Source organism: Lynx canadensis, chromosome B2 (assembly GCF_007474595.2).
Source record: "Lynx canadensis isolate LIC74 chromosome B2, mLynCan4.pri.v2, whole genome shotgun sequence".
NCBI classification, from domain to species: domain Eukaryota; kingdom Metazoa; phylum Chordata; class Mammalia; order Carnivora; family Felidae; genus Lynx; species Lynx canadensis.
In genome coordinates, this window is record NC_044307.1 from 73,342,819 (window position 1) to 73,352,288 (window position 9,470).

General features: G+C 35.5%; 1 pseudogene; it reads left to right on the forward strand.

The window, feature by feature from the left end:
- Positions 1 to 629: 629 nt before the first annotated feature.
- LOC115513356 lies at positions 630 to 1,666 on the forward strand (annotated as a pseudogene).
- Positions 1,667 to 9,470: the final 7,804 nt, after the last annotated feature.

The window sequence follows — 9,470 nt, forward strand, 5'->3', positions numbered from 1 at the left end:
CATATTGTAACACGAAAGTTGATATGATGATCTTTTCCAGAAACAGATAGCTGGAAGATCGAGGGACTCAAAAAAGTACCACATGAAATGTGTTGAAAGAAATTGAAAATTGTTAGGCTGGAAGAAAATGGAGAAACTGAATGATTTAGCTTATTCCATTTAATTTGCAGAGTGCTAGACAATGAATCACAATTTCAGGAAGGCAAAGATAAAGAATGATATTCTAAATTAGATAATGTCCCAGCTTGGAAGGCTTATGCAGTAAAGAGTTTTATAGCCACAGGTGATTTTAGCACATGTTGAAATATTGCCGAGGAAATGTTTGTATTTAGCAGATATTTGGAGGAATGTGAATAAGTGAATAATATAGATTTTTCAGACTTTTTAGGAATATGTTGCCGTACAGCTATGTTGCAAACTTTCAAAGTCTTTCTTTTCTCAAAATGCTCAAATTCGGCCTTCAAAGTTTTAAACACTATCAACACCAATATCTGACCCATTAGAATCTTGGCATCAGACGTTCCATCTTCATAGTCTTGAAGTTCACTTTAAAAACTTTCTATGATTTGCTTTCTGCCCACGGACGCTGCAGAGTAAGCATTGTTAAAGTGTCTCCTCCCACTGCTGTCATGACTAAGTCAGAGTCTCCTAAAGAGCCTGAACAGTTCCAGAAGTTCTTCATTGGAGGTTTGAACTTTGAAACAATGAATGAGAGTCTGGGGGGGCCATTTTGAGCAATGGGGAAGTCTTATGGATGATGTGGTAAAATGAGAGATCCAAACAGCAAGCGGCTCAGAGACTTTGGGTTTGTGATGCGTGTCACTGCGGAGGAGATGGATGCAGCCATGAATGCAAGGCCACAGAAGGTGGGTGGAAGAATTGTAGAACCAAAGAGGGCTGTCTCGAGAGAAGATTCTCAAAGACCTGGTGCCCACTTAACTGTGAAAAAGACTTTTGTTGGTGGCATTAGAGAAGACACTGAAGAACATCTAAGAGATGATTTTGAAAAATATGAGAAAATTGAAGTGATTGAAATCATGACTGACTGAGGCAGTATCAAAAAGAGAGGCTTTGCTTTTGTAACATTTGATGACCGTGACTCCATAGACAAGGCTGTCATTCAAAAATACCATACTGTGAATGGCTGCAACAGTGAAGTAAGGAGAGCTCTATCTAAGCAAGATATGGCCAGTGCTTCATCCAGCTGAAGAGGTCAAAGCGGTTCTAGAAACTTTGATGATAGGTCATGGAGGTGTTTTTGATGTGAATGACAACTTTGGTCATGGAGGAAACTTCAGTTTTGGTGGACAAGGTGGCTTTGGTGGCAGTAGGGATGACCATAATGGATTTGGTAATGATGGAAGTAACTTTGGAGGTGGCAGAAGCCATAATAATTTTGGTAATCACAACAATCAAACTTCGAATTTTGGACCCATTGAAAGGAGGAAATTTTGGAGGGAGAAGCTCTGGTCCCTGTGGTGGTGGAGGCCAATATTTTGCCAAACCACGAAACCAAGGTGGCTATGGCAGTTCCAGCAGCAGCAGTAGCTATGGCAGTAGCAGAAGGTTTTAATTACTGCCAGGAAACAAAGCTTAGCAGGAAAGAAGTGCCAGAGAAGTGACAGGGAAGCTACAGGTTACAACAGATCTGTGAACTCAGCCAAGCACAGTGCTGCCAGGGCCTAGCTGTTACAAAGAAGACATGTTTTAGACAAGGTGTATAGGCAAAAAACTCGAGGAGTGTCACTGTGATTCATTGTATAAAAGGTTATTTCATTTTCTATTCTGTGAGAAGTGTAGAACATTCCAACAAAGGTTTTAGTGTAGAATTTTTTTTTGCACCCACCCATGCTGTTGATTGCTAAGTGTGTGTGTGTGTGTGTGTGTGTGTATACACTTTTTTTTTTAATGTGCTGTGTAAAGTTACTCTACTCTGAAGCCATCTTGGTAAACTATCACAACAGTGTAAGGTTAGAATTCCTTCAGGGTCATGCCAGGTTTCATTTGAAATTTATTTGCAACCCGCTTGGGCACAGAAGCCACTGTCTCCACAAACCTTGGTGTAGTTGAAGTGTCAGTTAATGTGTTGTGACTTTTACCATCAAAAAGGTCACCCAAGGAAGTCCTGGAGATTATTTGTTTATCAACATGATTGTTGGTACATCCTATGCAATGTATCGGAATTGAATTATGGTATCAGATAAAATTATAGACTGGGAAAAAATGAAAACTTTCTATGATTCATTGAATATATCATAAATTATTATCTTTATCAATTTGTACCAGCTAATTGTATCTATTTATTTACTCATGATCATGCATTTTTAAATTTTTAGATTTTTAAATAAAGACTCCACGATTGCAGGCTGAACATAAAGGAACTTCAGAGATTCAAAACAGAGAAAAGCGTTTCTTCTACCCTTTCCACACAATAAATGAAGTGGACAATATTTCAAGCTTTGAAAATTTTGTGAATTAAATAACAAATAGTGATACTTTTTTTATTAAAATTGCTTTTTAAACTTTTACAGGCTGCTAAAATGGCTAACAATTGAAAGTAGATTCAGTTAGTTTAAATCAGTAAACTAACATTTCAACATATTATATTTGTGAATACTAGTACATTTTAATTCATGCATATAATTACTTTAATTATTATACTGAAGCTCTTAAAATCCTTACCCAGACTTTTTAAAAAAGACATTATTCAGCAAAGTGCTATTACATGTTATCTCTAAGTGTTTGATTTCTAGATGTGTTTAAAGAGATTTAGTAAGAGATTTATTAAAGGTTTATAAAGTTTGGTTTGACAAATATTTTCTTTTATTTGGGGGGGGGATTGCACTTAACAGAGGGAATTTTAATTTAAACTATGAAAAATGTCAATCACTGATGTTTTCTTGGGCCTAAATACCATCTCAGTACTAATAGAGAAAAAGCACACATAGTAAGTTCTTAAAAATAATAACTGTATTTGATTAACTTCCATTATATAAAAGTAAAAATATTTATAAATATACCTAAATTAGTATATAATGCATATTAAAATTTTTTTATTAAAATGGCTTTTGGCAGCATATGTAAAATATTTTATACCATTAGGTGTTATAAAATATTTTACACTATTAGATGAATAGCTTTGATGTAGAATGTAAGATACTAATTTAATTTATATACTTTATATATATATATAGACTACATTATTATGGATTAAATGACTAAATCATTGAATGACATGAAGCTTAATTTATTTTAAAATGGGTTGAAATACATCATATGTAGAATTTTAAAAATAACTTCTTCCTAGTCTCCATTTGATTTGTAAAAAAGTGATAAACTAAGTAATTTTAAAATGACTTATGAGAATTTTGAATTAATATTTACTGAGCTCAAACCCACACTTGAGTCAGTTTATCATCGATATTTAAGGAAAATTCAATTCCTCTAGAAAATAATCTGGCTGTAACTGCACACAGAAGAAGGGACCAGACCAGTCACCATTGTTTTGATCCCCTCATGGAAATTCTTGCCATTTTATCTGCCTTCCTTAGTTTCTGAATCCTTGGAGAAATAAATTAGAGGTAGAAGTGGTATGAGGAATAAAAATGAGCCTAATTATTGCAGTGACAGTAGTAAAGATCTTTAAATATTAAGGATAATAGAGTACTTTATTCCTAAACCTTTTCCTCCTCAAATTTCCTCTAATAGTTCAGATTAGAAGAATTGTGGAACTTCACCAGTTTTCTTTCTTCTTTCCTACCCCTATCACAACTTTGTCATCAAATACTCTTACTCTTTTTATTATTTTGCTTTATTTCCAGTTTAGAGAAGAAGAAATACTTTGGATAAGAATCACAGTTACACTGTCATGCTTAGTAAAACCTAAATGAAATCACATCTCAAGTGCCTTATTAATCATCCGAGTTAGAAAATTTTGGACAAGTGATAATCGCAGTTCTCATAACACGAAATCCATGTGTGTACACATACATAAGCTGTTAAATGAGAAACAGAAAGATTTGATTGTGTTTGTAATTATTCACAAGATAGACAAAAGAAATGTTTTACCAAGGAAGTTTATAGTATAAAGAAAAGTAATGTGGATTTAGGATGTCCATTCAGATCGGTAGCGATTAATGGTCACTTTAAGGCTAAAAAACAAGCATTTAAAACGAATCCCCCCTGATCACTCACACCCTGATAAACCATAGTGGAATTAGGCATTTCTATAATTTCTGGACTGCCACATTAAGTTATGTGCATGCAAAACCAGGTTGTTTAGAGCTCATGTACCAACAGCCTCAGGGGACTGAAAGTAATTGCTCTATTTAGAAGGTGGAATGCAGTTTTGGGTCTTCTATTCCTACTGCATTAGGACCAGGACTGTACCAACTTGCTATAATTTAAAGCCATTATTGAAATCCTCATAGCATGAGATAATTCCTTTCACATCTTTGAAAGCCTTGATACAAAGCGGCTTATATCCCAGGATTTTCTCCACAATGACATAGTTGTTCACATAATGTGTAGCCCAGAAAATATGTTCCATTATTATCGAATGCTTATTGAGTAGCTATAATGGCCAATTTTTGGCATATATTCAATATGAGCACAGCTGAGGAGGACCATCAAATTTGATGAAAAGACAAAATCAACCTAATCTGGTGGTAGTTTGAAATGCATCATAACAGCTTCTCTCTTTAATGAAAGAGAACTTGATTATATCACACAAAGAATTTTACCAAAAAGACGTCCACTCTAATGTTATGGACTTGGGTAGAGCAGACAGACCACAGAATAGTTCTGTCAATACTATGTTATCAGATTTGAATCACATATCAGTCAGGACTCCAATGAGAACCAGATGATATACTCAAAGAGATAATTTGAGGCGCACTCACATGGGATTCAATTGCAAATATATCAAGTTTGTAGAACAGAAGAAGCCCAGTAATACAGCATAATAGCATCTAAGTTTTTACCACTCCTAGGACAAGGGAACAAGGGAAGCACAGAGTTCTTGGGTCTCTGAAGCAGATAGTTTTGTAGATTCCTCTGTGGTCTTCAGTGGAAGGACACGTTCAGCTAACTGCAAATGCTTAGTGGGGGAAGCCCAGAGCAAAAAATACCCTGACCTTCTCCCTTCCTTTAATCTCCTGCTAGCCTTTCTAAACCCAACAGAAGCCAGGGGACGTGGGTGAATTTTTTTTTAAGTTTATTTATTTATTTTGAGAGAGATAGTGTGCAGGAGGGGCAGAGAGAGAGAGAGAGAGGAAGAATCCCAAGCAGGATCTGCACTGTCAGTGCAGAGCCCCATACAGTGCTCAAATTCATTAACCGTGAGATCAAGAGTCAGATGCTTAACTGACTGAGCCACCCAGGCACCACCCAGGTACACCTAATATGTTCCACAAAGGTGAGTCTTCTAGGGCAGCAAACAAGATGAGGCAAAGTAGAGAGAGGACATAGGAGAACACACAATAAGGAAAGTATTAAAATAAAACAGAACCCCAAAAAAACACTTTTTTTTTCAGAATGCAAAATGAAACACATTGCCTTCTAAAATTTGGAAAATAAGTAAAGTACATATTGGTGCAGACATCCCTTTTTAGCAGTTACTCCTCTCCCTGTTGAAAGTAGGAAAACAACAGCAAAAACAATAATAAGAGCAAAAGCAAAAAAAAAAAAAGCAAATGAAAGTCTTTAAGCACACTTTAAAAGTGTAGAAATTAGGACGGTCTTTGGGGTTGGTTTGATTTTGTGACTCAAATGATGACACTAAAGACACAATTTCTCTTTGTTTCTCTGCTTGCCCCATAGTGTCAATGTTAGCATAAAGTTGACACTTCATGGTGGCAAAATGGCTGCAACACTTCCAGGTTTCACACTTGTGTACCCCAACATGTGGAAGAAAAATGCAAAGAGAAATCTGTCCACTGCAATTTTTTTTTCACCCACAGCTTCCAGAAAATTTCCACCTATATCTATGTGGCCTGAATTGAATCACTTGAACCAATATCTGTAGTTAAAGGAAGGAGAACCATATGCAGATTAGTTTGGGAAGAGGTTATTGAAAGCCATAATACTGACAGAGAAACAAGATTTCCATTCCTCAAACTGATGGCTGACTCAGCATCACTTCCAAGGGCATATGGCAGGACACCTAGGAATAGGCAGAATTATTGCTGTGGAGACAGTATCAATATGTAGTATTGCTCCCTTTATTCTCCACAACCCCTTTAACACATGAAGAAATAGGCCTAAACAGATTAAACAGTAACATTTCCTGATGGCATTTAGTTATTAAATAATGGGGCTGGATTTATGTTTTTAATTTTCCAGTTCAAAAGCATACATTTTCCAACCATTAAAAATTGCTGTAAGAAGTAATTATTTGGTATATAAAGTATCCCATAGTCTTCTGAGTAAGGGTTTGTAAAATATAAAGTATGGGGATCAAAAGCATAGATAGAATGGATAATTGCAGTAAACCCACTTTAAGAAAGCATTTTTTTAATATAAGCTCTAATTAATCAATTTTATAATAGATTAAGGACTAAGGTTCACTGACATATTTTTGGAAACAAAATTCTGTTCAGGGGCACCTGAATGTCTCAGTTGGGTGTCCACCTCTTAATTTTGGCTCAGGTCATGATCCCAAGGCTATGGGATCAAACCCCATGATGGGCTCCACGCTGAGCATGGAGCCTGCTTAAGATTCCGTCTCTTCCTCCCTTTGCTCCTCTCCCCTACTCGGGATCTTTCTCTCTCTAAAAAAAACAAAAAGCAAAAAACTACTATTCAGTTAGTAGAACATATATAAATTACAGAGAGGAAGGAGTACTTATGGTGCAACTATCATTTGTATGGGTGAAATACTAAGTTTTAATATATACCTAAATATACATATATATTTTTGATCTCCTGAACTATATTGCCTAATTTATCATTATCCTAATTTTTCTCTATGTTTTTGTTTGTGCCTTTGAATATTTATTCCTGGTAGATAGTTGTTTTATATTTAATCAAATCTACAAAATATGTAACTCTGAAGATGTTTAAATGTATATTTTTTCTATTTATGTCCTGATATCCTGTTAGGCCAAATTAGGAATCTAAGTGCTCCTTCTTACCATCTCCTCTAAGCCTTCTGAACTAGGTAAGTATAAAGTGCTAAGCAAAACACACGCACACACACACACACACACACACACACACACACCAAACAGACCAAAAAACCCCAACTCTCATTCCTTAAGGACAGTGTTACTTCTGCAAAAAGCAAAGAGATCAAAGAAAAAATTAGAAGTAAAATGTCAGATCTTATAGTTTCAGAGACAGTTTCTCTCACACCAAGACAAATTTTATCCTTTGTAATACACTGCGTGCCTCTAAATAAAGTTCAAAAAACATCACGTAGATGAAATGTTTGATTCAATATCATGTCCCCTGGGAATTATTAAGGGTTTACAACCTACTTCTAATCCCTAGACATTGGACACAATTGGGCTTACTGCTGAAGTATAAATGAATAAAATATTTGGGAAACAAGAAGCACAATGTACTAGTACAATGTTAGATCTCATTGTAGGTGCCAATTAGACTTTTTCTTTGATTTTAATTTATTTTTATATAAATTGGTACAAAGTTTTATAACATAGCAGTGTAATTCCTGCCCTTTCCCGGAGTAGAGAAAAGCAATTGGTGTTTAGATTTGAAAGTTGTGGTATTGTGGGATAAAATATAGGGAAGAAGCATGTTGTGATGCTCCCCCAAACGCTGCTTATTATGGCCGTGTCGTAGAGACAAAACACTTCTTTTATTAATATTTCACTTCCAGGAGATCCCTAATAACTATCAGGAGGCATTTTAGCTGTCTGTTGATATACTGACACTAAATCTGGTATTATATATAGCTGGACACTACCAAGGAATCTATAAAATCATGCGATATATGGAGAATACAATTTAAACATCAGATTAATCATATATTCATATTTACTAAATGTAGAATATACACTACCTTTTGATAATTCCTTCCTGGTTAAGCAAAATATAGTATGTTCACACACATGTTCAGTTATGTGACACTACATGGGCTGGATTTATCCCCTCTTGGGATGAAAGTCTTTTTGGGCTGTTGAGATGGTTCACAGCTTCTGCCTCCTCATGAGCTCTTTATTTAGGCCAATAGTGAAGAATCTGTGGAGAACCAATGCACTCTGTGAGACAGGGATGTGGGAAGCATTGGCAGAGTCAATATCATGGCTAAATTTCTTTTAAAGCCTTTGATTTGGTTGGCAGTGCATCCCCTATGAAGTTGACATTTGTGTTGCCTTCAGAGCATGCTGAAGTTGACTTTCTTTATAAAGGCCATATTCCTGCCAAGGAACAGAGAGGGCCCCAAAGCTGTGTTGTACAGACAGCTGTGGGGAAAACACAAAGGCATTAATTAAGAATGTAAGTAAGTATGGTCTGGCTCAGAGCTTTAAAAGTAGGTGGAAATAGCTCTCTGGGGTAGCAAAAGGCCTCAGGTCACTTTAGGGCTCCCAGTGCCTTCTCAGAAACCTGCTGTCCTTTATTTCAGTGGGAGTATCTTTTAGCAACACACTTTTTTGTTGATGTTAAAACAAGGAACCAAAATTCCCTGACCTAAACTGGGAAGCGCGATTAGTTTAAGCCTTTTGTATTTATTTGCATAACTAAACTGAGGTTGGAGAGACAGTAAATTAACATTTGTTAAACAACTATTGTCCCAAGTTGACAAAAGGTTAAGTATTTAATTCAGAGGAAGTGCTTGAGGAAAAGATCAGAAAATTAATTATAACTCACCCATATTTATCCCTAGGAGATAGAACAGAAAAATAATCGACAGAGGTAAATAGATGAGCTAATGAAAATTATATAAAACAATATTTATAATTTAAATAATAATTGTCTTGCCAGAATATAGTAAATTGTAATTTAGGTTTCCCCTCATTTGCCCTGGCATATATCTGTTTTTCTAAAGCCCCTCAATATATATGTATGTATCTTCATTTCCATTTGCTTTCAGAAAAGATTAACATACACAAGTTTACAGGTGTTTTATTGATTGTAATTTAGTTCAACTCCATCCTCAGGCTATAAAAGGAGGTATTATATGCTCACCAGTAAGCTGTCTTTCAGTGATTTTCAGGATGGATTATTGTTAGGATTGTTTATCATAGACAAATCCACTTCAGACTTCTAGCTAGGTGTTAAAGTGTATCTCAGAGGGTCAATTTTCTAAGCTTCTTTCCCAAACCAAATGTTTTAAATTCCTTCTTGCTTTAAATCTTAGCCTTTGTTTTACTTTTGTACTTGTAAACTAGGTTTCTCTCAATTGATTATAAGTATTATTTGCATATGGTTCAGTGTCTTACATTTATCCCAAACATGATCATTTTTTTCATATCAAGTTTTATTTGGGTGGGACAGTATTACCACTT